The 27,864-nt window shown below is 38.6% G+C and overlaps 1 long non-coding RNA gene across 1 annotated transcript in view; it reads right to left on the minus strand.

Moving 5' to 3' along the window:
- LOC140322366 (uncharacterized) overlaps window positions 1-27,293 on the minus strand; it is a 74,875-nt gene extending 47,582 nt beyond the window's left edge. Inside the window, exons 1-2 of the long non-coding RNA XR_011919196.1 lie at window positions 27,169-27,293; window positions 4,289-4,319 (exon numbers count right to left, since the gene is read on the minus strand). This is a non-coding gene — a long non-coding RNA (uncharacterized lncRNA). The remainder of the gene's footprint in view (window positions 1-4,288; window positions 4,320-27,168) is intronic.
- Between the last annotated feature and the right edge of the window lie 571 nt (window positions 27,294-27,864).

Consider the following 27,864-nt stretch of genomic DNA (forward strand, 5'->3'; position numbering starts at 1 on the left):
ATTTCCAATCACATACCACAATAGTGTTTAAAACATCCACTGTTTTCTATATACTTTACCCTTTTCCATCTATAACTATGTGTCTCTTGCACACAATATTAGTTGTATGAAGTAAAAATAGCTGATGTGTGTGTATGGTTCTGCCATTCTTCATAAGTACAATATAGAAAAAAAATCAATCCATGTCTGGAAACTAAAGCAAATCATTTAGGATTTGATTAAAAGTAGGGTAAATTGGAGAGTACCCAGACGATGGTTTTACTGATTATTTCACAGGTGTTCATAACTATTTAAAACAATGAAGAACAATTGTTACAAGCTGCATGAACAAAAAACAAAATGGTTCACTGGGCCACCTTCCATTTAAAAGTATCAACATAGGTTAAAGAAAGAATCACATTAGCCTCTAAAGAGAATTGCAAATATCTTACCAAAGTAAGTCTGGGTGAAAGCAAAGTTTATGGTTTTATTCATCTAATTTCAAACCTTGGGGATATATATGTAGTACTGAATGCTTTTGATTATCAGACATTTATTTTATAATACAAAGATTCAAACTTCAACTCTACCTAGACAAAAACTTCAGTTTCTTAATTCAAAGCTCATATAGTGATAAAAAGAGAGGTTTTAATTTAAAACAGCCAAAGGTTCCATGTAATAGTGTTGTACAGTGCTCTGTGTACCTTGAATGACAATTTTTTTAAATGTCTTTGGGTTTGAACTGATCACAAACTTTGTAATTCACATTAGTGCTGCTATTATTTATTTGCAGACAACCATCTACCTTTAGAGTTACATTTAGCTTAAAGGATAGTAAATCATTATTAAATTAATTAATGCAAATTTGAGCAGTAATCACAGGCACATGTGGCTGTTTGCTCATCCCATAAACATACTGGTTAGCTCCCCATCTGCTCTTTGACCTACAGCAGGTTTATGCTAAAAAGCTGCTTAACCTAAGTTTGAGCCAGCAGATGCTTTCTAAAGAAAGTGAAAGATAGGTAATGAATGTGATACTTTTTGTGTGAAATGGAAACAAAATTTTACAAAGGCTGTAGCCACTGATCTCTTCTTAACAATATCTTTTCTTAAGTCCCAGTGAGCAGAAAAGAACAGGATATTGAAAAGAAACCAGAAAGAAAACAAAAATACTGAGACAATAGTTTATTCTTCTTTTGTAAACAGCCAAATCAGAAAGTAAAACCCAGGCAGATTATCTCACTCACAAGCGTATTAGGACTGGAAAATCCCCAGATTCCGCAGCGCTGCCTTTGATATTCCTAATACAAAGAAGGGTGAATTTTGATAGAAAAACTAAAGAAACTGGACATAGTGGAAACACGTGTGCTGCTGGCTGCAATTGCATAAACGTTATTCTAGCTACACAGTAGAAAACAACAAGATCTAAAATAAATAGGCAGGCGACAATTATCAAAACCTTTGGGTAATTGGCCCCTTCAACCATTTTGTTCACTTAATCATAGCACATTACTTAATATTTTTGCACTGTCTGATGGAATGCATCAGTTAATATTGCTGTACCCAAATATTTAATGTGTGGTTCTATTTTTATAGCAGATATGTGCTTCCTCTCAACTTGAGATGAAAACCTAGCCAGTTCCATGTGAATTATTATTATTATTATTATTATTAAACAGGATTTATATAGCGCCAACAAATTACGCAGCACTGTACATTAAATATGGAAAGGTTTCAGCTTAAGCATTGTTAAATACATACAGGTTAAATACATACAGCAAGGAGGTTAATTGGCTTTCTCCCAAAACTGACCTTAGACTGTATAAATGACATACGACCATGGTAGGGACGTTAGATTGTGAGCCCTTTTGAGGGACAGTTAGTGACACGACTATGGACTTTGTACAGCGCTGCGTAATATGATGGCGCTATATAAATACTGTGTAATAATAATAATAATAAATGGGTTAATACATTCTGGTACCAGATTTATAATGTCACGGATAGTTTAGCAAGAGAGATCACAATATAATCTCACTAGAATTTGTGTATTCTAAGGGTTAGTTTGAAAATGATGTTAGTCCAGTCAAATGTGATAATTAAACCTTGCAATGCTACAGGAAACAAAGTATACTATTTGAGTCCTTACAGTTTTCATTCAGTCAGGAATGAAGTAGGCCAATTTACTGAAATAATTTTTCTTTAGTTCGGTGATTCTGAAATGCACCTGCTAGTAATTCTGAGCCATCCCGTTAAAACACAAAAAGACTGATGCAAAAAGTTCTTCTAGCCACCATAAATTGGAACTAGTTAAGACTACATCCACTAGCATCATGTACATGGTGTACATTTGAGTCTCATATATCTTTCAACGTGTTTCACAAGATGTACTTCTTCAGCGATAACACTAGTACATTTTAGTTGCACTACAACATAAATGACAATTAAACATACACTTAAATTAGATTTCCCATTATTCAGATAACTTGGTCTACATTAAAAATAACACAGGCACAGTTTCCCTCATTTGACAGCTTGCGTGCCAGACTTGAAGGACCAGCAAGAGTCCTATAAGTTATGATTTTATGAAGATCTTTTTTGTCCTTCTAGCCAACTATCAGATTCAAACTTGATTGGGAATTGAAATGTGACTAGGGAAAATATAAACAGCACAGTCTTAAGAATGTATACTTATGCTGGCCACTTTCTACCCACATTCTAGCACTTTTACTGGGTATTGCACAGAACTCACATTCAGGTATATTGAGTACATTTTTTTTATATATTTTTATTGAGGTTAAACAGTGGTAAACATAGTAAATACAAGTTTTCCTACAATAGAAAAATAAATGATACAACATTTGCAACAGCAGTTGAGAATTTACCCATTCTTTAAATAGACATAACAGTAAAACGAGTCAAAGTACTACTGTATAATATACATCAAATACGCAGCAGCAATAGTGCGAAATTCAGGCATAAATAAACTCACATAGCAATAGGGGGATCACTTACCAGTTCCCTTTCAAGGTACCATGTAGAATGTTGAAAACAATTGTACAATTTTGTTTTGTTGGCTATGTTTAGTGTGTCAATAAAACTTTCCCATGTTTCAAAGAAAATTTAAGTTTTGGATTCATTGGCCCTGATTTATTAAAGTTCTCCAAGGCTGGAGAGAATACACTTTCATCAGTGAAGCTGGGTTATACAGAAATACAGAAAACCTGGAATGGATTTGGAATGGAGTCAATAGCTATTTGTTAGCAAATGTTTTCAATTCTGGGCCAGATCCATTCCAGGTTTGCTGGATCACCCAGCTTTACTGGTGAAAGTGTATCCTCTCCAGCCTTGGAGAACTTTATTAAATCAGGGCCTTTTGTGTAAGCTAGCCTCTATCCATTGCATTTAGAACAATTTTTGTATTTTAGTCATAAAAAGATGCATCGTTGGGGGAGTGGAATCCAACCAACAATGAAGAATTGTTTTTTTTAGCAAATATCTGGGATAGAGTGTAGCCGCTTGGGCCCCACACTAAAACAAGTGTTCCGATCTGAAAGACCCATGTAGTAAGCCCTCTGGGGTTACATTGGAGATACAATGAAGTATGAGCATTAAGCGATTCTGTTTTTCTCAAAAAATGCCATAGTTGCCATTGAGAATAAAAAAAGGGGTTCATTCATATTTTCTCCAGTAAAAGTTCTTTATTTGTATGTAGGATGGCTTTGGGATTCAGGTGGGGAGTAAAAAGATGTTTCGTGTATCCAAGCCTTCAAAATTTGCAGCAATGCTGCTTGATTGTATACGGCTACATCTGGTAGATTTAACCCACCATTTTTCGTGGTTGGTTGTAGGATAGTGCGACTGGCTACTATATGTTTGCTACCCCAAATAAACAAACAAAACAAAAAATTGATTCGTTTTAGGTCCTGGGTTAGAAAAATTGGAAGAGTTTGAAACAAATATAAAAACCCAGGAAAGGTGATCATCTTGATTAGTGCCACGTGTCCCATGAAAGGGAGTGCGAGGGAAGCCCATGTCTTAAAATCCTTATCCATTGATCGAATAGCTTGTGTAAAATTCAAATTATAAAATTTTGCAGGGTTCTTGTGAATCAGTACTCCCAGGTATCTAATTGGGTAATTTTTTTGACTTATTACAGTTACTGTGTTCAATAACTAGTGGTAGCAGCTCACTAAAAGCTTTAAATTATTTCATGGAATTGTCTTTTATAGTGAACCTGTGCTTTTTCTACACCGGGCAAAACAATAGATTAGCAATAACTAAGCCTTACTCAGCAACAAATACTTACCTTCCTTTTACTTTCCTTCCACTTCATTTAGCTGTTAGGATAAAAAAAAACTTATTGTTAGAGGCTTAGCGTTAAGGCTCTGTACATTAATCAGTCCATCATGGTTAAATAGAGTGAGTCAGATGCATTACCATGCTTGGACGTGTTATGTATTTCCTTTGGCCCATATTTCAATGGGGGTAACATAAAATAATAACAATGTGCTAGAAAACCCTTGCCAGTTACAAGTATGCAAACCTTTCTCTTTACCCTGAGCAGGTAATTACAGACTTGGCAAACCAATGTACACATGGAATATATAAACTTCAGTTACATTATTGCTTACTGTGTCAAGATCTTCTGCAGGTAAGTCTGAGTATAGTCTACTGTACATTTTGTTTAACTGTTGCTGGCCTCCAAACCTCTGTTGGTGGTAGAGAGTGCTTTTTTTGTTTTGTATGGGGAATACTAATATTATAGAGAGGACACACAAAAAAACACATTGGTTCCATTAAATTGTGATTTCAAGAACTACATTGCAATACAATGTGCTAGTGGTAAATGAGAAAGAAAGCAGTTCCTTCAAATCACCTATACTCCATAGTTTCACTAAACCTTAAATGCTATAAAATAGTAAAACTATCATTTTTTCATCTCCATAGAAAAGGGAGCAAACAAGCACTACTTACAACTTTATACCGGTAGATTCTTTGCGTTAACAGTAAAATGTTAAATATTTGACTATTCTCCACAAAATTGTGAATTCCCCATATATTACATTTTGCAATTGCAAAAAGTAGTCTACAAAGTTTAATCAAATAAAGTGGAAATTATTATTATTATTATTTTTTAAAATCTATTACAAATTTCTATGCCCTATCTAATCAATGTGACTTAATTTTGGATTTATTCCTCTACAGTCAGAATTCTACAATTCTTAGGAAATCCAAGGTTATATTCTCTGGAATATAACCTGGATTCTGGACAACACAGGAAAGGCAGAGACAGCTAAACACATGGCTTAAGTCCTGGTTTAATAGGGAAGGGTTTGGGTTCTTAGAATAGTGGGCTGACTTTTCATTGGGGTACAACCTATATGCCAGAGATGGTTTCCACCTAAATGGAAGGGGGTCTGCTGTGCTAGGGGAAAGATTTAGGGGAATGGCGGAGCGATGTTTAAACTAGGACAAAGAGGAGTGGGACTGTTAAATAAGTTGGCAGAAAGGTTAGTCAGGGGTCAGCCACTAGTGGAGGGTGGATTGGGGATAGTTGGGGAAGGGATATGGATAAATATTAGGAGCTTCTTATGTTACACACAAACATTGGATTGCGCAGTACTATTTGTACTGAAAAACAAAAGGATTTAGATGGTAAATGCAGCAATAGTTTCAAGAGCCTGTTCACCAATCCTAGACGTCTAGCAAACAAAATAGGGGAGTTGGAAGCCTAAATGAATGAAGAGCGTTATGTCTTAGTTGGCACTGCTGATTCCTGACTTTGTTCTTCACATGACTGGGCTGTCAATATTACTGGGTATACTCTCTTTCTTAAAGACAGAGTCAAACGAAAAGGTGGTGGTGTCTGTCTGTATATGAGGAGTGATCTGAATGTGAAAGAAGAAATTGTTGATGGAGCAAGCGATAAGGTTAAGGGATTATGCGTGGAGTTGAATGTAGGGATGCATAATTCACAATTAATTATTTGAGTCTGTTATAGGCTCCCCAGTGCTAGGGAAAAAAATAGAGAATCAACTAGAAAAAGCTGGAAAAACTGGAAATGTTTTATTCATGGGATATTTTAACTACCCTGACATTGACTGGAGTAATGGCACTACAGGAACAGCAAAAGGGAGGAAATTTGTGAATTTAATACAAGATAATTTTTTGGTACAGTTTATAGAAGCCCCAACTAAAAATGATTTTCTGCTGGACCCAGTTATTTCTAACAATGCAGAGCTTATAACAAATGTGCATATAGAAGAGAATCTGGGTAGCAGTGACCATAATATGATTTTATTTAATGTAAGCTGTAAACAGGAAGCAAAAACAGGAAAGATGAAACATTTAATTTTAAAAGAGCAAATTTTCCATTATTAAGGGCGGCTCTCTGTGACTTGGACTGGGAGACAATATTGTCCTCAAAGAACACAGAACAAAATGGGAATGTTTCAAGTCTGTTCTACACAAGCACACTGAAAAATATATTCCAATGGGTAATAGGTTTAAAAGGTTATAATTAAAACCTATGTGTCTCACAGCTGATGTTAAAAAAGACATAAAGAACGAGAAAAAGGAATTTTAAAAATATAAAAATGAAGGATCATTTTTAATGTTTGAACATTATAAAGAATATAACAAAAGATGTAAAAAGGAGATAAAATGTGCAAAACAGATTGCAAAGGAAAGTAAGGCAAACCCCCCCAAAATTTTTAAATATATTATTAGCAAAAAGATCAGATCTGAGCATTAAAGGATGTCTCTGGGTTGGTAACTGGGGATAAAGAAAAGGCAGATTTACTAAACACTTTTCTTAGCTCTGTGTACACAAAGGAAAATGGCAGAGCTCAAGTCCAAATTCATAATAGCAATATCACTACCTTAAATGAGTCACAATGGCTCAAAATTGATATGACTGAGAAACAGTTGGTCAAAATTAAGGTTGACAAAGCACCAGGTCCCGATGCATTACATCTACGTGTCCACCTCCCTGGTGGTCTGAATAATACGTTTTTTTAAATGTCAAAACGGTACATTTAAAAATACTTATTGATTTAAATTTTCTGCCTAGTCCCACCTCCTAGCTGCACGGTCCGCCCTCCAGCCACATGTTCCCACTTCATGGTCGGCATCTGCTTCCCTTGGCCTCGCATCCCCAACGTTGACATGCCAAGGACACAGATGCCGTCCGGCATCGCCAGGGGAAGCAGATGCCAGACATTGCTGGAGGACCGAGGGCATCACTGGAGGACGCCACGTGAACGTGGGGACCAGGTAAGACTTGGAACTTCCTGGCAATTTCCCCCTGAGTGTGGCTCGGGGTTACCGCTTTTGGTATGGATAATTCACCCGAGCCAAACTAGGGATTAGCGCTAGGGAGGTTAATCATTGGCATTGTACCAATGGATTAGTGTAAAGCCAATGTGGCTCCTATCTTCAAAAAGGGAACAAAGTCATTACCAGGTAACTACAGACCGGTTAGTTTAACGTCCATAGTTGGAAAGGTCCTAGAGAGTTTGATAGAGAAGAACCACATAGAGTAGTTTCTGCTAGAAAATAATATTATAGGTGATAGTCAGCATGGCTTAAAGAAAGATAGAAGTTGTCAAACAAACTTACTCTCTTTTTATGAGGAAGTAAGTAAACAGGTTGACAGTAGAATAGCAGTCGATTTTGTACTTAGGCTTTGCTAAAGCATTTGACATAGTACCCCACAGACGTTTAACATGCAAGTTAGGGTCAATAGGTTTAGAAAAGTCAATCTGTAAATGGATAGAGAACTGGCTTAAAGACAACATCCAGAGAGTAGTGATTAATGATTCATATTAATATAGATAAATGTAGTTATGCACTTGTGGGCTAACAACATGCATGCTTCATACAGTCTAGGGGGAATACATTTGGGGGGGTCAGAAATGGCAAAGGATCTGGGGGTTCTGGTAGATCATAGACTTAATAACAGCATGCAATGCCAAGCTGCAAAATCTAAAGCTAGCAAAGTACTTTCTTGTATTAAAAGAGGATTAGACTGCAGAGATTGAGACATAATCCTGCCCCTGTACAATACATTGGTCACACCACATCTGGAGTATGCTGTCCAGTTTTGGGCACCAGTTCACAAAAAGGACATTGTGGAATTGGAGAGAGTGCAGAGAAAGGCAACTAAACTACCTTCGGTATGAGAGCTGGAAATAGCATTCTATTTGCAGAAAAAAAAACTATCAGGCACCCTGCTTAATGTGAGTAGAAAGGGCTGTACAGTGAAAACTGTATAATTGAGTGTGTGTCACATTGTCACATTGGCCTAAACCTCGTCTAGCACCTCTGATAGAAAGATAAAAAGTGGAAAAAGTAAATTTACATATACAATGTTAGTGTAAAAGGATTTTAAGAAAAAAAACATATGCTTATTGGGTAAAATATAATTATCTGCAGGGCTTGGTAATCAAGGTAAAGAACTTAGGCTTTAAACGATAGTCAGACATGCTCACCATTGAAGATCTAACTAAAGCTCATTGTAAACATGAGAGGGAGAGGGGAACATCTAAAAAATGGCTGACTATATTTTTTAAGTGAGCTCAACAGCATAACTTATTGCATCCTATATATTGGATATATATTATATATTATATATATTGATATTGATATATATTATATTGATATTGAATATATATTGGATTTCGCTTAAAACTGTCATATGAAGAGAATAACCATAGTGACATTAAAGTTCACAGATTAGGAGGGAAGAGTTACGCACTATTTACTTCTCCCTAATAATTTATAATGTTCCATACAAACAATTTCCTTGTAAACAATTTATAATATTATTTTAGATTTTTTCATTTACATACAAATAATCTACAATTTATTTTATTTTTGTCTTATTTTTGTTTACAAAATGATAACCTGCATGTATGAGCTTTTTTGCATGACTTTAAATTTGTATCTATTCTTTCTTTTTTCTTGTTTGTTTGTACTTTTCAAGATCACTAATGTTCTCTGTTGACATTATATTTGCAGTAAGCTCTTTGTCTATTCATATTAGTGGGAGCTGTTCAAAGTTCAAGTGGTCACTAGAAGCGTGTCTGCCATACAACCTGTCTGACTCTGCACAAGAAATATTGTTCTGCCCCTTTGTAAAGTCAAAAGTGGAAAACAAATAGTGAAATGTGTATTGTGGTTTAGGCTGACAAGCTATACAGCTGACGACCTAAAAATATTAACTGACGATTTTTAAATAATACAGCAAAGGGGAAAAGATTTCTTCTTTTTCAAAACGATCAGCTTCCTAGAATGATAAAAAAAGGCTCAAAAGAGTCCTACTTGCCACAGTTGATATCAAGGGCTCCACTAAACCCAACAAACAGACAGAAATGGTAGGTGAATGAAGGACAAATGAAAGTGAATTGGAAGATTATAGCTACAACTTCCTGCCAGAAAAACTTGATCACAGAACAATACCAAAAAAAGTGAAGGAAACTGGTCTAAGCCTGGGAACAGGACCAAAAGAAGGATGTGCTAAATTTTGCTACAAATTCAAGCAAGCTTAACCACAGTAAAATAGATCCTATAAATAAACTTGCCCATATCTTGCTAAAACCAGTAAAGTAAAGGTGCCAAATGTCATTCCAATCATCTCCATCCATCCTCAGAAAATCACTGGTCCGGGCACATCTAGGCTAGTTTAAAACGGTGATAAGTTGGAAACAAAAGAAATATATTTTGGAGAGCACTTTACATATGGAGGAAGACTATAACACCAATTCAAGGTAGAAACCTGAAGACATACATTCACTGTGCCAAACATGATGTGGTTGAATATATTAAAACAGAAAATATGTTTTTAGTTAAAAGGCATCCCTCAGTTTATCAAAAATCTAAATCAAAAATGCTTTTCCACAGAAAATCAGACAAAATCTTAGCCCTCTTTGCAGCCCATATGACTTACTCTGGAATACTGGCAAAAAGAATGAAGGATTTTAACATAGTGGGGTATAAGGAGAAAGGAAACCATCTGGCCTGATAGTGAAGCATATAAGTCAGGGACTACGGTGCTTTAAGACCTCTGAAGGATAACTGCTTTAAAGCCCCAAAAGACCCCAGCAAAGCAATTTCAATAGTAACTGCAAAATCATCCACCTGGAAAGAAAGAAGTGATCAAAATCCAAAAATAGGGGTAGCTAGCGGAAACTTTAGTCCACTAACTGAACAACCACTTAAAAAAATATCTGGCAATCCAGACAGGTGAATTCTAACATGTATGCATACCCATGGAATTTAAAATTCTAATTTCAAATAATAACACTGATTTTGCCATAAGAAAAAGTGGTACATTTTTGACACCTTAGAAGCTTAGATCCACAGAGAGGGTCAAGAACTGAATAGATATAGATATTCACCGTAAAGGAGAATCAGACGGGGAGATAGAAGATACCTGCTATTTATAAAGATAACTATTTTAGATTTGGACCACGTTAACCTAAGCCCAGAATAGAATGCAAATGTATTGAAAACAGTTATGGTTTATCTTATGGAGGAAGAGGGATTTAGTAAAAACATTATAATATTACTTGCACATAAAACTATCTTTCAATAGTTTGGTGAGCATGTTAAGGTTTATGTTAAAGAGACAACAGGTAGGAAGAATAGTAGAGTGTATAATAATCAGGTTTATGGATAAAACTATACAAGCCTCATAAATAGAGTCAGGGAGAGTATCATATACAAGACAACATTTACACAAACTCAATAGATTTAGGGCAAGAGTCTCAGTATATGCTATATACTATTCTGCCAGAAAACCATCTGGTCCCAGGGTTTTTTATTTTTTTATTACAAGGTAACAACAGTAGGTATTTCCTTTTCAGTAAACTCCTTATTAAGAAATATTGCTACTGAGGTGGATAAGGACTTTAAACAAACATTCATCAAAAATCCAGTCACCAGTTGCATGGGACAATGGCCTGAGGTCTATACTAGGCAACAAGCATGACCAAAAGTTTTCTGTTCTTCTTCCCCATTTCATAAACCTACTTCATCTATTTTCCAAATAAACAGTAAGCCAGATTTATGGCTACATTTAACTAACTTTTGACCTGTAACAAAGCCTGTTAAAGAGTCTGACTGCTCCTCGGCATGATAGGCTGCACAAAGGCCCTCCCACTTGTTCAGATCAGATATACTATCCCCTATCTACAGCCTGGAAGGCATCTCAAGCAGTCTGTGATGGAGAAGAGTTGGGGGTAAACTCCTAAGCCTGAGAATCAATGATGACTGCACTGGGCTTTTCGGTCTGCTTCAGTCATGTAGGCGGGAGACCAAAAGCAAATCCAGAGTTAACCACAGGGGAAGGAGGAATAGGAAGAATCAAAGGAGGACTGCCTCCGCACATCTAACCACACTCACATCTTAGCCATGCTCTTTCTGTAGATGACTTTAGGTATTAAAGGGGGTGAGCAACTAGCAATAAAAGGGAATATAAATCTACCCATTCCCTGTAAAAATTTTTCCAATGAAACAAAAATACATTAGAAGATACACTAATTGAGCCATAGATCTGCCCTAAAATTTTACAAAAGCCAAAGAATGACCCTTGATGCATAGCTATAGAAAATCCCATCGCATGCTATCAGTTTTTAGATTAGTTGCATTAAACAGTTAAATACAGTAGTATACATATACAAGCTGGTAAAATGACCAAGCAATAAATTTTTTTTTTTTGTTTTCCCATATAAATAGTGTTCTCATATAAAAATACAGAATAACTACAAAGACAATGTTCAAGATTTAAAATTTAGGTATGCAGTAGATGGTCTGTTCATAGAACATAACAAATAACTGCTGCTGTGGGCAGAGCAATAGATCAGATATAAAAGTCACTAAAAATTCTATGGCAAATGCAAAGATAACAAAAGTCCTGAAAAACTGAAAAGGGCAGAACATTCCATATTAAGAAGCTGTTTAAGTGACCTGGCCTGCATGCCTCTCCTCTGGGTTTTCCACCTTATAGCATGAAAGAAGCTAAATTAGCAAAACAGAAGTAAACTGTTGACTGTTTCATTGCAGGATTAAGTGTGATAAATGGGGGTTTTGTTCTGCCTCTGTCCAGATGTTGTGTCTATGCTGCTGTGTTTTTTCTTTTACATTCTTGGCGGAGAGCCCGTATATATTTTGGATACTGAGGGGAGAATATAATACCACTGGAAAATGATGCGGTCTGGTTACCTTTTAAATAACATTTCCTACCTCCTCGATTTTCTAATAGTTTGTTTTTCTTTCCATGTTTTTCTTTTATTGGAGTACTTTTTTCAGAGGGGGAATTATTAACACTGCCAAAGTCTCGACCAAAAAAAAAAAAAAAAAAAAAAGGACTGCTATTTTTTTACACTGAAAGTTAAAGAAGGGCTTGTTTTCATTTTTACATTTTTAACCATAAGAAAATACTGATAAACAAAAAGTTAGCCCAAAATTGCAAACTACTTTTACTTTAGTATGATTTTGCACCTTTGACCTGCCATTTTCTCCAATTGTAGCTCTAGAGATACACCATCCGTTTTCAAGGAAGTACCTGTAACTTCTGGCCTCTGCTCTTGAAAACACCAAAAACTGCTACGGCATTGAAAAAGAATTCAGACCTCCCAATCTAAGAAAACAAACAAAGGAAGGCTGTCCAGTGAGGCCTCAGCTTTCACTGCAACAGAAACCTTCCACTGATCTTGGCTCCAAAAGCCCTGGCACTAGTATTAAGCAGATCTGTACTTAACCTCTATATTGCCAGATTTCCACCTTATTGTATTCTGTTTGCAATTACCACTTTTAAATTTTGTGGCATTACTTTTTATTAAAATGTACTCAAACAATGATTAGCCCCTTAAACTATATTGTCATAGCAGCCTAGTGAGGGTTACTTTTATTTAAATAGATTACTTTTATTTAAATTGTTCAAATGGTATATATGGTATTTAGGACCTACTTTAAAACTAAATAGTAGACCAGGCATTTTTTTTTGTTCTCCCAGTGACATCAATAATGCCAGGTGATTGAATGACCCCAAAGAGGGCCATGATGTTTTTCTTTTTTGTTTATCCTGCTTGCACCATTGAATTTACTCACTACCACTGACATATATGATATAATCCAAATTTTCTTCACTCACATCAATGATAGGGCTTATTTTTTTCCTTTGATAACAATTACAAGACTTGTTTTGTTTTTGTTTAGGACATAATTTGTCCCACTGATGGGTGGTTTGGGATAATTTATTCCCAATTTTTAGCATATCGCCTACTTTGTCCAAGGCATTGCAAAGTTTGTGGGTAAATATTATAATTATTAAATAATATTAGGGTTTTACATGAAAAATATAATACAATGTACAGTAAAGATACAAAGTGAAAGTGGCAAAGATACAAACACAAAACAACATACAAAGGTTACAATGGTCAAGAGAAGAAAAAATCAAGACAAAAGGCATTATCTAGATTGAAACATAACAATATTGTCCAGGCCAGGTCACTATGTCAGTATGCCTACATCTCAAAACTAACAATAAAGATTTTAATAATAACAAGTAGTAGCCCAACATGAGCCATATTCTTGCAACATATGTGGTAATAATTAATTAGGGAAAAGAGGGTGGAACATGGGAGGAAAGGACTGGGTGAGGAGGAGGGTAAGGGAGTAGATTCCTTATGAGAACATTGGATCTAATAAGGGCTGGGGAGGGGGGTGGCAGAGCCAAGTCTAGTTTTCAATGCAGGAGAGGAGCTAAAATGCTCCCAACATGGCCAACATGCTCCAAATGTATCCATACAATTATTATCAAAAGCACTGATTTCTTCCATCCTCATGATATCTTCGATCTTGCCAACCCAGAGAGCAAGGTAAGGGGCAGAGGTCTGCTTCCAATACAGCAGTATAAGTTGGCGGGCAGCCGCCAACAGGTGACAATGTATAGTTTTTCATATACTACCCGGGAGGGTTAGGCATTAAAGAGAACAGAGCCAAAGGAGCCAAAGGAACACCATATAAATCTGAACAAATAGTAAACACCTCACCCCAAAATGGTTGCAGTCGGACACGACCACCAGATGAGGAAGTAGTCCTCCTCCGCATCTCCAGCAGACGTTAGAAGCAGAAGGGACCTAAGGATGGAGAGAGACCGGGTCTCTATACCATTGTGACAGAATTTCAAAGTTTTTCTCCTCTGTATAACCACATACCGAAGATTTATGTGTGAGTTCATAGGCTGACAGCCAGTCTGACTCTGCAATCTCATGTCCCAAATACCTATGCCATACAGAGTCATAATGCCCAATAGGAATTTGATATACTAGAGAAACCAGGTGCCGAGGGGGTTCAGGCTGAGTCAGTGACCTATGTATATTAGGTGGAAGATGCAGAGATTTACAAAAAATTGATATTTGCATGGATGTCAACCAAGATAACGAACGTGTGGGGCTCGAGTCTGCAGGAATGAGGTTACCTTGGGTTGAATCCAGAAAATGCCTGGCTTGAGGCCTACATTCCCTCATAAATCCCGCTAACCTGATTTGGTTTAACCCGAAAGGAAAAGAGAGGTTGTCAAACAAAGGGCTGAGAGGTGAGCGAATAGAGGAAAGAGAAAGGTGATCCCTAATAGAGTGCCAAGTCCTCAGAGTGGCAAAGGTGAGGGGGGAATAGGAAGATTGCGGGGTAACTGTAGGAGTATGTGTCCAAGCCACCACTCTTAAGTCCAGGGTGGAGAGATCCTGTTCCAGCAGGGCAGATATTTTACATTCTGGCTTAAATTGGCATTCTACCACCTGGGTAAGTAGGGCAGCAGCATACAGTTCAAAATCGGGTAGGCCCATACCCCCAATCTGTTTGTGTCTACATAAGGATATATGTTTAATCCTGGGACGGTGGCGCCCCTATACAAATTTATTAGCCCGAGAGCCTAGCATTTAAAAAAACATTTTAGGGGGAGAAATAGGAATGACATAAAAAACATATAATAATTTGGGAAGTGAATTAATTTTAAGAACATGTATATTACCAAACCAGGACAGCTGTTTTTTTGCAATGTGTTTTGGAGAGGTTCACTTTAAAATTACTGTGACATGCCAGGATTTTGTGCTTCTGGACATAAGAGATGAGGTGTATGGTCTGAGTAGTGTTATCCCTCACCTCCCGGCCCGGGATAAAACCCATTTGGTCCCTATGTATCAAGGGGGGGAGAAGAGGGGCTAACGTAGTAGCTACATTTTTAGCGTATAATTTTATTTCGACATTAAGTAGGGAGATAGGCGATAATTTCCATAGTATGCCTCATCCTTCCCCGGTTTAGGCAAGACCGCTATGTTAGCTAGGAGCATTTCAGGGGAAAATAGGTGATCTCGGTCAACTGCATCAAATCCATTTTTCAAAGTAGGCATCAGTTGAGCAGCAAAAGTTGGGAGTTAAAAGCCTCATAAAAGCGGGGAGTAAAGCCATCAGGACCGGGACATTTACCTGATTGGAGTGATTTAATGGCACCCAAGAGTTCCTTTGAATTCAAAGGAGCGTCTAACTGAGTGGAGGTGGAGGTATCTAACATAGGGAGCGTAGTCTCTTGAATGTAAGAGTAAATAGGTTCAGACAGGGAGTGAGGAGTGGGAGGGGGAAGGTGCATGAGAGAGAGTAGGTTGTAGAGTTTGTTGTGGAAGGTCTCAAATTCCCTAGCAATTTTGCCGTGCACCCGAGCTCCCCCTTATTTTGGGGGACTAGGATAAATAGTACGAGCGAGATGTCTACCACATTTACTTGCAAATTCATAGTAGTGTCTTCTCGCTTTATCTCTAGCTATCATGGATTGAGATTTGAAATACCAAATTCTAAGTGCACAGGGGCATGGTCAGACCATATCCGCAAACCAATCCTGGATCTCGGTTGAAAATCAAGTAAAGCCTATGCAATCGGAAAGTAATCTATACTATATGCTATTGGTGTTGTGGGCATAGGAGTAAAAGCTGTAGTCCCTGTCAACATGGTGAGAGATGCGCCATGTGTCCACAACACTTAATTTATGCCATACATTTTTAACCCCCCTAGCATTCTAATTCCGTCAGTTTTTTTATGTAAAAAGTGATCCTATTTTTTTGCATTTTGAAATTTTTGTTTATAGTGTGGGCCTGTAATTCTTAGGATTAACTCCCCGGTATAATAATTAAAATTTATTTATTATATTATAATCATAAATTATAATATAATACATAATTATAAATCATAATTATAAAAATAATGAAATAATAGACCACAACAATGTAATTTATCAAAAAAAACTATTTTATCAAAAATTTCTTACTGAAATTTTCTAAACAAGGGTGCAATATTATTGATAAATAATAATATAAATTAAATGCAGATTTTAGAAAAAAAAATATTTACATTTTTAGTAGGCATCCCAGGTGTGGTAGATTTTGAAGCAGGGTGCTGCACAAAGTCCAACATCATAGTCAGGACAGTAGAACCTGGTTTCTTTGCGTTTCTTGCTTGCTCTGTCATCGGTCTTTGAGCAGCAAACCAAGCACATCCTTGTAGGGCTGCTTTTTTCTGGGTTGGTGGGATGTATTCAATGAAGTGACGACCGGCCAGGCATTCTGGGTTGACACCAGTGGAAGCACAACATCCAGGTCTATTCATAGCCACTGATGGTGTTTGCTGGTTCTTGACTATGGATTCGGAAACTTGCAAAATGAAGTCTGAATGATTCACAGGCCTCTGACTATTTTTTTTGTACAGAATGTAGGCATTCCATAGGTACTGCTCAACTAGATGCCTTAAGATATTTTTGTAGTACTTCCTTGCTGTTTCCTCATCGCTTGGTAGAATGTCATGGCTTGGTCAGCTCTGTCGACACCTCCCATGGTGTTGTTGTAGTCAATCACCACCTGTGGCTTCATTACTTCTTTCCCACGATTTGTGTGTACCAAAACGGTGGAGGCATCATGGACAGTATTCATCAGGCACACATCTTTCGTGTCACGCCATCTTAGGCCATCATCTTGCCTTTTTGCCAGGCAACAATTTTTCCTGTCTTCAGCTTCCCTTTTGCAAACAGTGATGGCAGGTTGCACCGGTTAGCCCTAACGGTTCCATAGGCATCTGTTCTGTGTTGCAGAAAGAACTCATGAAGCTCAGGAGAGGTGTAGAAATTGTCAGTTGTGACAAATAGCCTTGCTTTACCAATGGCTCAAAGAGGGATAGCACTGAAGATGTTGCCAATCCATAATGTCTGTATCTGGGGTTGAACTGTGTCTCTTTTCCAGTGTACAGTACTGTATTCCAGATGTAGCCAGATGAGAATTCACACAGCATATACGTTTTCATGCCAAATCATGCCCTCTTTGACGTAATGTACTGCACCCAGCTTAGCTTCCCCTTGTAAGCCATTAGACTTTCTTAAGTGCTGACATCTCTTTCTGGCACATAGGTTTGCTGGAATTTTTGTAGAATCTTCTAAGACACTTCCCAAATTTTCTTCAGTTTTGGTACAGGATGGGTAGTCTCATCAAATTCTTCATTGTTTGCAACGTGAAGCTACTTCATTATGAGGGAAAAGCGGTATTCTGGCATGACTGTGCCAAAGAATGGAGTGGCAATCATTTTATTCTTGGACCAGTACCCCTTCTGCACGGGTTTGCCCACAACTCCCTGCAGGATCACCAAACCCAAAAACAGCCAAATGTCATCCTTGGTCACAAGTTCCCACTTTCTGCTTCTTGCAAACCTCAGGTGTGGAGTACTTTGTTGTTGTCCAGCATATCGACATAAAACAAAATAATAAAGGTATTTCAGGATATGTTCTTTTATAGTGTGGTGAAGGTTGGAAGTAATATGTTAGCAAACACAGAGCAGCATACATGATTGCATAAAAAAAATTAGCAAAAAATTTTAAAAATTTCAAAAAGTTAGGAAACAGAGCAGTACACATGTTGGCAAAAAAAAACAAATTAGCAAAAAATTTCAAAATGTTAGCAAACACAGAGCAGCACACATGTTGGCATAATTTTTTTTTAAAAGTTAGCAAACACAAAGCAGCATACATGTTTGCATAAAAAAAATTAGCAATAAATTTCAAAAAGTTAGCAAACGCAAAGCAGCACACATGTTGGCATAAACATTTTTTTAGAAAGTTAGCAAACACAGAGCGGCTTACCTGTTTGTCTCCGCAACAATTTTTTCAATAACTTTATCGGTCAAAAACAACTTCAGGTTTGCCAAAGGTTCGTCGCATTCAGCGTCAATTTTCATCCCAGGTGCTCCGGTGAATGGAAATGGTCCACATCAAGGTCAATGAAGCACCATGTGCTCACAGCACTGACCTCAGGTTCAGAATCGTCGCTCAGCTCACTTTCGCTGTCTGATGACAAATTTCCTGTAAATAGTAAATGACTATCGCTCAATTCCACAAGGGACTCCAAATCGCTATTGCTGCTTTCAAATTCCTCCAAAACAGCGCTTGCGCTGGCGAGATGCCTTTTGGATGCCATGTGGTCTCCAGCAATCAGTCAGAAACAATCAAGATCAAAGACAAAGTGATGAAATGATACTTTTAGGAAGTGATTTAAAAGTCATCAAAAAGTCAGATCTAGGTCAGGGCTAATAGTGAGCAAAATGTAAATCAGGGCACTGGGCAAAGATGCTCGATGCACTAAAATACGTATTTATACTTTTATTATGTGTTGTAGTGTTTTTTACTGTAAAAAAAAAATTAAAAGCAGATTACAAATGCCCGGGCAATTCACACTCAGGATTACTGCTAAGGGGGGTTAATCTTTGATAAGGCCAAGGCAGGGACCACCGATCTCCCCAGTGAAGTATTATTCTGAGGGACTAAGGGTACATTAAAGTCTCCTCCAATTATCAATTGGCAATAACCAAATTGTTCCATTTTAGAGATCATCTGAATAACAAAATAGAGTTGATCCTGATTGGGAGCATATACATTAAATAGGGTATAGACCTGGTCACTGGATTTGATAGATAAAAAGATATAGCGGCCCTGTGTATCAATAAAGGATTCAAGACTTCAAGAGCAACAGATTTGTGGAAAGCAATGGAGACCCCCTTAGATCTGGCAGAAGGGTTGGTCCTATGGAACCATTTTGTGTACTGGGGTTTTTAAACCTAGGTATCAAGTCACTTCTAAAGTGGGTTTCCTGCAAAAATAATATTTTAGCTTTTGCCTTATGAAAGTGGTAAAGGATTTGTCTCCATTTCTATGGCACGTTAAAGCCCCCGACATTAAAAGAGGCTAAAGACAGGGGTTCAGCCGCCATCAGTAGGTGTGAGGGGAGAGAAGCTTAGTGGAAGCATAGATCTTGTTTCTATAAATGACAATACAATTAAAAGTGAGTGGGAAGGGGGGTGTAGGAAACCTGGGAGGGGATGAATGGGAGGGGGTAAACTAAAGTGTAAGACGCAAAAACCTGCATCAAGATCCCTAAATGGGGTAACATGGGTGGCGAGACAGGAGGAGGCAACATCAACAACCAGCATATACCACAAGCATATAACAGTATGCTAAAGCATCAAAATACTCATGATAGGTAAAAAAAGGGCAATCAAAAAATAGCAATGCAGTAAACATAATAATAACAAGTCAAGTAACAACTGCAGTAAAGACAAGGCAAATAAGGAGAGAATATACTCATCAGTGGTTTTGGACCAGTAGGATCCCTGAAAAGGGCGATCCTAAAAAAAAAGGAGTGGGTAAAATATATGTATCACCACAATCTCGATCAACGGTCGTGGGTATTATGAACCACAGGAGGAGAGGACCCTTTACGTTGAGACTTGCGTCTGGCCTGTATCCAGGGCGATGGTGATGGAGGATCCAGGATGAAGTTGAACAGGCCATTTAGGAAAAGGTAAATCCAAAGCCCCAAAGAGTGCTGAAATGTGGGTAAATTGACGAAAAGAAGCTGTTTTCCCATTGTTGGTGGCAATTAGCTGGAATGGGAAACCCCAACGGTATTTAATATTCTGGGACTTGAGGACCTCCAGAATGGGCTTAAGAGCCCTATGTTGGGTGAGAGTTTGGCGAGATAAATCCTGCAGGAGGATGATTGGTAGACTATTGAACAGGACAGAAGATTGCGCACGAGAGGCCTCATGTGATCTTGATTTTTGAGCCCCAGGGTCCCATGGATCCTATCAAATTCAATGTAATGATCTTTTGGCTTGAGAAGTAGGTCATTGAACACTGTAGTCACAGCAGGAATCAGCTCCTCAGTGCCAATGTTTTCAAGGATCCCTCTTATTTTAAAAAATTTGCGTCTGTTCCTATTTTCAAGATCGTCATGTTCATAGACGAGTTGTTGTAGAAGAGTGGAATGAGCATTTAAGGCCTCAGTATTCTAAGTGAGGTGGCCCCTAGTGTATTCAGTTGTACTTTCAATTTCTTCCAACCTACTCCCAAGATCGCACTTAAGTTCCCCTATCTCTGATTTGAAAGTGCTCTGCATCTTTTGGACCATGTTTTCTAGGTCATATTTAGTAGGGAGAGCCTGTAAGTAGGATTCCAAGTCCCAATGAGGGGGCTGCAGAGTAGATGCTGCCACATTGAGAAAGCTTCAGGCCAAAAGGGGTTTTGAGAAAGGATCTCTGGGGCTGCTATGTGTAGGAGAGGGAGGAGTGGGGCTCACCAGCGGTGTAACAGCTGCAGGAAAATCCATGGTTGCGAACTGGTCCATTGCCTCTTTTCTGGCTCCTCGTGGCCAGAGCTGAAGAGCCACCTGGATGAAAAGAGGTACCGATTTCATAGGATTAGGACCCACCGGAGGAAGCGCCGGATTTTCGGTGACTGTGCTTGCCCATTTGCACGAAGAGAAGAGCAGAGAACGCTGCAGGGAAGCTGCAAATGCTGGCGGCGGACGGGAGAGCTCACAACTCCGTCATGTGCCGGGCCATGCTCCCGGAATTGCAAAGTTTAATGCAAAATGTTGACACTGCAAGCCACCCCCATGAAGCAACAACCACTTTTTTGCCTTGTCCCCAAGTATTCATCTCTTAGATTGGAACAAAATGTTTAACAAAGAATATTACAAGTAGGTAATTTCTTTACTGCACAAGGGGCAGGTGATAAATTATACCTATCTGGCTGTTTGTAATCCTTTCTGAAATATATATAAAATGTACACTGAGTTGTGCGTGCTTAGTGTACGATGATGGGTATTGCTGGAATAGTCTAAATATGAAATATCAACATTCTGGCGAGGCCAATCAAGATGGCTGAAGATCCAGAACCCAGAATATGACCAGGTGAGGATCAATCAAACAGCTAAACCTAATTTACTTGCAGAAGGAACATCTTCTGTTCATTCTGCAATAAAGGGCTTGCCACTAGGTATTTTTAAATGTTTGCCACTATGAAATGCATAATACTGCACATGCATGGTAAGTGTGGCAAGTGTGTTCTAGAGATAAGAGGGGAGTTCTCTACTTTTCTGTCAACACCCATTAACCCTACTCACAGCACCACTTTGACTTCAAAATTACTTTTCACCCACTATGTGTAGGCAAAGGGCAGCTAGGAAGTACTGAGTAGTACTGTGATGTGTGCCATAGTTATAAAAATGATAGTTTGTCCTGCTGCAATAATTTAGGGCGCAACGATGACACCACTGGGCTGTAAAATATGGATATCCCATATTTTATATGATGTAAATTGTACTTTGAGTGGGTGCTCTGCTTGTTACATCTATGCACCCTATGCTTTGCCCATTATTACCTTGGTGTATTGGTGTCTGATCAAAGACAGGAAAATAGGGACAAAACCTCAAGTGTGTAGCTAGTGTGCTGGATCTAAACTAGGGAATTAATGACAGGTATTTTACTATAAAAAAAATTCCAAGAATGTGCCAATCAAATCAAATTGTTAAAATGATGTCTACTTAGGTACTTGTTTGCTCATTTTTTATTTTCCTCATGAATTTCCTTCTAGTACTGCACTTGACACGTATTTCTGTAATTTTAGTTTCATTCACTGATACATGAAATACTGTATATATATCAAGGGTACAAACAATTGACAATTGAACCACTCCATCAAACCACCATAAATTACTCCAATTCCAAGATCAAATTCAGAAAAAAATAACAAAGTCTACCTCCCTAAGGCTTTTTCAACTTCTGTGCTACAAGGAGCAGAGGGCAACATTTGAGAAATAGGAGCAGGCCCAGCTGGATTTAGTAGTAAACACCTTAACAGCATGTTCCCAATTTTCTTTTTCTCCTCCTCCCTTTGCTTTTCTTCATTGAGGTAGCTGAAGGGAGCTGAGCCAAAACTCTGTAGCCCCATGGCAAGAACAACCCTCTTTGAGTGCACCCCAGTGCCTGCCAGCTCAATTAAAGGGACATGAGGGGGAGGCTGCAGCTGGAGCTGTCCTGCTTCTCACAGCCAAGGCACAATTGTTTAGTCTGAAAGGCTTTTCAGGGAGTGCTGGCGTTCAGTGGCTCCACATCTGGATCTGCGGCTAGACAGCCTCTCTCCTTGGCTTCTGTCCCTTGAGCCTGTGCAGTCTGTAACCCAGGGATCTGTTAAGCGGCTGTAGTCAAGACAGTGTGTTATAGCAATGGGGTTACCCCTCTGACATGCAGCTTGTATAAATACAGGGAGCTTGGCTTCTCAAATCAGCAGGGCTCTCCCTTTTCTCTTCAATGTCTTCTGAAACCCAAGTGTGAGCAGAAAAAAGCTTAACCCCTGCAAGATGCAGATGTAATTTCTAAAACATATGCTGCAAAACTATAGAATGCTACTTGCTACACATTATACAAAATGCATTGACAATGATTAACTCTCCATCAAAATATAACATCTGCACAATTCTATTTAGATTGTATTTTTTATGGGAGTTTTGAAAAATAAAAAAATGTATGTAGCAAATTCTTTATAATAATACATTGCCCCATGTCATGTAAGGCTGAAACTAAAACCTGATAGAGTAGAAATTAAAAAAAACAAAAATATCTGTTGATTAGGTTGCCACTTTGAATGGCTGGATTCCATATTAATCAATCACAAATAAAGGTATAATATGTTCACATGTTAGTGAATCCAGCTAAAAGTAAAGTCTATGGGCCTGATTTATTAAAGTTATCCAAGGCTGGAAAGGATACACTTTCATCAGTGAAGCTGGGTGATCCAGCAAACCCGATATGTATCTAGTCTGGGATTCAAAACATTTGCTCACAAATAGCAAATTACCTTGAAGAAATCCATTTCAGGTTTGCTGTATCACCCAGCTTCACTGATGAAATTGTATCATTTCCACCCTTGGAGAGCTTTAATAAATCAGGCCCTTTCTGAAAGGGCACTGATGAAAGTCAAATCATTAAAACCCCTGTGATGAATTAAAATTATACAAAAAAAAGAAAATTGTAGTATTACTGGTCCTAGTAAAAGCCCTGATTTCATGGTAAGTGTAAATGGCACTTACAATTGTTTTCTTTATAGCACCACCAGTGGGAGGGTCATGCTTTCTATCAGCAGTATATTATAAAAATAAAAAAGTATTGCTTTATATTAGAAAAATTGTGACCATATGCACATTTCTTTTTTTTTTTTACGCAACCCTACTGTACTTTTTACATTACTGTACTCTAATTTTTATAGACTCTTTAGTCACTGGCAAGGTACCGATGGATTGGCGTAAGGCCAATGTGGTTCCTATCTTCAAAAAGGGAGCAAAGTCATTACCAGGTAACTACAGACCGGTTAGTTTAACGTCCATAGTTGGAAAGGTCCTAGAGAGTTTGATGTTTTATGAGTAAGTAAGTAAACAGGTAGACAGTGGAATAGAAGTTGATATAGTGTACTTGGACTTTGCTAAAGCATTTGACATAGTACCCCACAGACAGTTAATATGCAAGTTAGGGTCAATAGGTTCAGAAAAGTCAATCTATAAATAGATAGAAAACTGGCCTAAAGACTGCATCCAGAGAGTTGTAATTAATGATTCATACTCCGAATGGTCTAAGGGTATTAGTGGTGTACGCCATCGTTCAGTGTAAGGACCTTTACTGTTTAACATCTTCATAAATTATATAGCGTTTGGGATTAAAAGTACCATTTCTGTGTTTGCAGATGACACCAAACTATGTAATGGAATTATGTCCATACAGGATGTATATAATCTACAAGCAGACCTGGATGTACCGTTTGATTGGGCAGCCAAGTGGCAAATGACATTTAATATAGATAAATGTAAAGGTATGCATTTGGGGGCTAACAACATGCATGCTTCATACTGTCTAGGGGGAATACATTTGGGGGAGTCAGAAATGGAAAAGGATCTGGGGGTTCTGGTAGATCATAGACTTAATAACAGCATGCAATGCCAAGCTGCAATATCTAAAGCTAGAAAAGTACTTTCTTGTATTAAAAGAGGAAAAGACTGCAGAGATGGAGACATAATCCTGCCCCTGTACAAAGCAATGGTCAGGCCACATCTGGAATATGCAGTCGAGTTTTGGGCACCAGTTCACAAAAAGGACATTGTGGAATCGGAGAGAGTGCAGAGAAGGGCAACTAAATCAATAAAAGGAATGGAGGAGCTCAGCTATAAGGAGAGATTAGCTGAAATGAACCTATTTTCGCTTGAGACGAGACATTTAAGGAGGGATATGATCACCCTGTATAAATATATAAACAGTCTATATAGAGCACTCCCCATCCCATTATTTACTTTGAGATCATTACAAAGAACAAGAGAGCATGCTTTGTGTCTGGAGGAAAAGAAGTATAAGCTCCAGATAAGGAAGGGATTCTTCCTTTTTGAAGATAGGAACCACCATCGGTACCACGCCAGTGACTCTAGCAAGAGTCTCTAAAAATTAGAAATAATGGCTTTGAAATAACCAAGCTCAGCTCTTTGAGAACATGTGGATGTAATCCATCGGGTCCTGGTGCTTTGTCAACCTTAATTTTTCCCAACTGTTTAGCAATCATATCAATTTTGAGCCATTGTGACTCATTTAAGGCAGTGATTTTGCTATGAATTTATAAAAATAATAATAATAATTATAGACACAGACCATGATATGACTTCCTCAGGGATGTGTAATGATTGTGCTTCTCTGCTACTCATCAAGTTCTGCCACTGGACTATGACATTCTTATCCCTGGGTATCTGGTTTGTCTGTTCCAACCACCTCAAGTGTTATTACACAATATTACCACACAACACAAAGGTTTGCCCTGGTGTAAACAGACTCTAAGTAATACAGCACATGCTTCAGGACCTATCTCTAAGTGTGTAAGGCCCTGGTCCAGCAACAGTACTCGCCAAACACCAGTCCCCCAATGTAACACCGTACTCTTCACCTATAGCAGGCCCCCGCTCAGCCTCGGGTGACTGGTTGCATTTCCCAGCACAGGGTTGCTCCCAGGACCTAGTGCTTAAGGTATAGTGCCTGGGGAAGAGCTGGCCCACAGATAATGCAGTACCAAGATTCCAACAGACAAGTCCAGAATACAGAGCCAGAGGTCACAACAGATAATCAATCCACCAGAGGAAGTACTCAGGGGCAAACACAAGCAGAGTCGGAGTAACAAGCAAAGTCTGCAACAGTAAATCAGATGCTGTGCACAGCCTCACACAGGCTGCATTACAGGGAAGCAGGGGCTGCTGCTATTTTAGTTCCCCTGCAAATGACAAAAAAACAGTGTTTTATACTGTGAGATCGCTGGACAGATAAGCTCCTAACACAGTGCCCATATGCAGTATTTTTCACATTCCAGGGATTGTGAATAACAAAATATTCCTAACACAAACACAAAGTACCACAACCCAAAAGATAATACATTTTTCTTTGTACAAAGTACCCATCAGTATTCCCTGGCAACATAAAATGGCATCACAGAACATCACATTAAATTTTATAAAACGAAATACACAAGATTAGATATTATTACGCTGAAAAAGTGGCAAAAAGGTGCTATGACATACTAATTGTATTGTACCAATAAGAATGAGGAATATTAGGAATCCAGAAAAGATCAAAGTCATCTCGTTTCACCGTTATAGGCTTCCTCAGGGGAGGTAGAGAAACTGAAGATGTAGTATAAACTGAATAACAGAACAATATTCCTCCACATTTGATCACAATTAACAAGAGGAAGAAAAATAAAATATATAGGAAGGTAAGTGGAAATTGTAATGTGGGTAAATTTAGTTCCTAAAAAGGTTGGAATAGAATACAAAATGAATGTGGAATTTGTATAATTAAAGTAGTGTCAATCATGACCAGGTAAATAATTCACTAAAAGGTAGTAAAGCTTGTATGATTGAGAAATGTTCAGGATCTGGTGATTGTTTGCTGGTGTATGGATAATTAGTAAATGAAAAATTACATAATTGTTGATCTTTGTGAGGTTTCAAAGACGAAAGAGTCATTCAAAAGAAGGGGTATTTATGTCACTAAATGGGAAATAAATATTATTAGTAAATTGTATTTAAAGAATATTGTCAAGGGACCACAGGGCAGGATGGTTAACCCTCTGTGTCACCAGCTCAGTTGGCACAGACGTGCAAGGGGAGCAGTGTATAAGCAGCTACCCGGTCTTCACCAGAGCCTCTAGTGGTGAGGATGTTACACTGCAGGCAACTGACGTTGCCTCCCATGCATGCAGATGCAGGCGATTTCTGACAGACAGGAATCAGACAAGATGCGGGAATGTAAGACAGAAGCTTGATCAAACAACCAGAGGTCAGGGCAGTAACTGGTGACACAGACAGGAATAGCTGGAACCTGGAAACGGAGCCTAGGGGAACTCCTTGTTCTGGCAACTTCCAGTTCCAGGGGAGGCCTTGTGGCAGATGAAAGTCACATGACCAGCAAGTGAGAGGACCCACCACCAGAGAGAGTGCTGAAGCAGAGGCAGCTCAGGTGGAGTTTACACTTCTGCCAGCAGAGGGAGTGCTTCTGCGAAATACTCTGGTTATCTGGGGTAAAGTGGCAGCTCTCAGAGGATCACATAATTGAGACCAGGAAGTGACCAGCCATCAGGATTCCAGAACTGGGCTGCTGCAGCTGCTACTGCTGGCTGCAGAGGAATATGAGGTGGGTAACATAGACAGCAGCACAGATCCCCTGATCTTGTGGGAATCTGTGACAAATATTCAAAGAAAAGAATAAATGAGAAGTATGTTCTGGGCTTACCTGTAGTGCAAATAAGGAGGTATGTGTATTTAATTGGGAGAACAGGCAGAGAGACAAACATAGTTCCCTGTGAAGCAGCCTGTGAAGGAACAGCTTGTGTAGCCAGCCTAGACCAGTCCAGATTGACAGCAGAGTGGCAGCATCGAAAGTCTGTTGACACTGCGCATGTGCCAACTAGATCTTTCAATTAATTCTTTAGCTCCTCCTTCCTTCACTTTCTGCCACCCACCCTAGCACCCTAGTTCCCTCCTCCCCTTAAAACTTTCATGTGGATCATGTGGACACAGAAAGAAGCTCTGCATCCATACAGGGGACAAATCGGCAAAGCACAGAGGAGAGGACCGGAGGGTATATGAAAGACATATGTTAGGTCAATATTAAGAGACCGGGCAGTATGGGCTCAGAGGTTAGCACCCTGGCCTTTGCAGTGCTAGGTCCCAGGTCCAAATTTTGGCCAGGACATTATCTGCATGGAGTTTGCAGGTTCTCTCCATGTGTGCATGGGTTTCCTCTGGGTACTTCTGTTTCCTCCCACATTCTAAAAATATGCAGTTAGAATAATTCGTTTCTCACTAAAATTGGCCTTAGACTGTATTAAAGAAATATAACTATGTCAGGGACATTAGATTGCGAGCCCCTTTGAGTGACATGACTATCGACTTTGTAAAGCACTGTGTAAAATGTCAACATAAAATA

Source organism: Pyxicephalus adspersus, chromosome 1, assembly GCF_032062135.1.
Source record: "Pyxicephalus adspersus chromosome 1, UCB_Pads_2.0, whole genome shotgun sequence".
In the NCBI taxonomy this organism is placed as follows: Eukaryota; Metazoa; Chordata; class Amphibia; order Anura; family Pyxicephalidae; genus Pyxicephalus; species Pyxicephalus adspersus.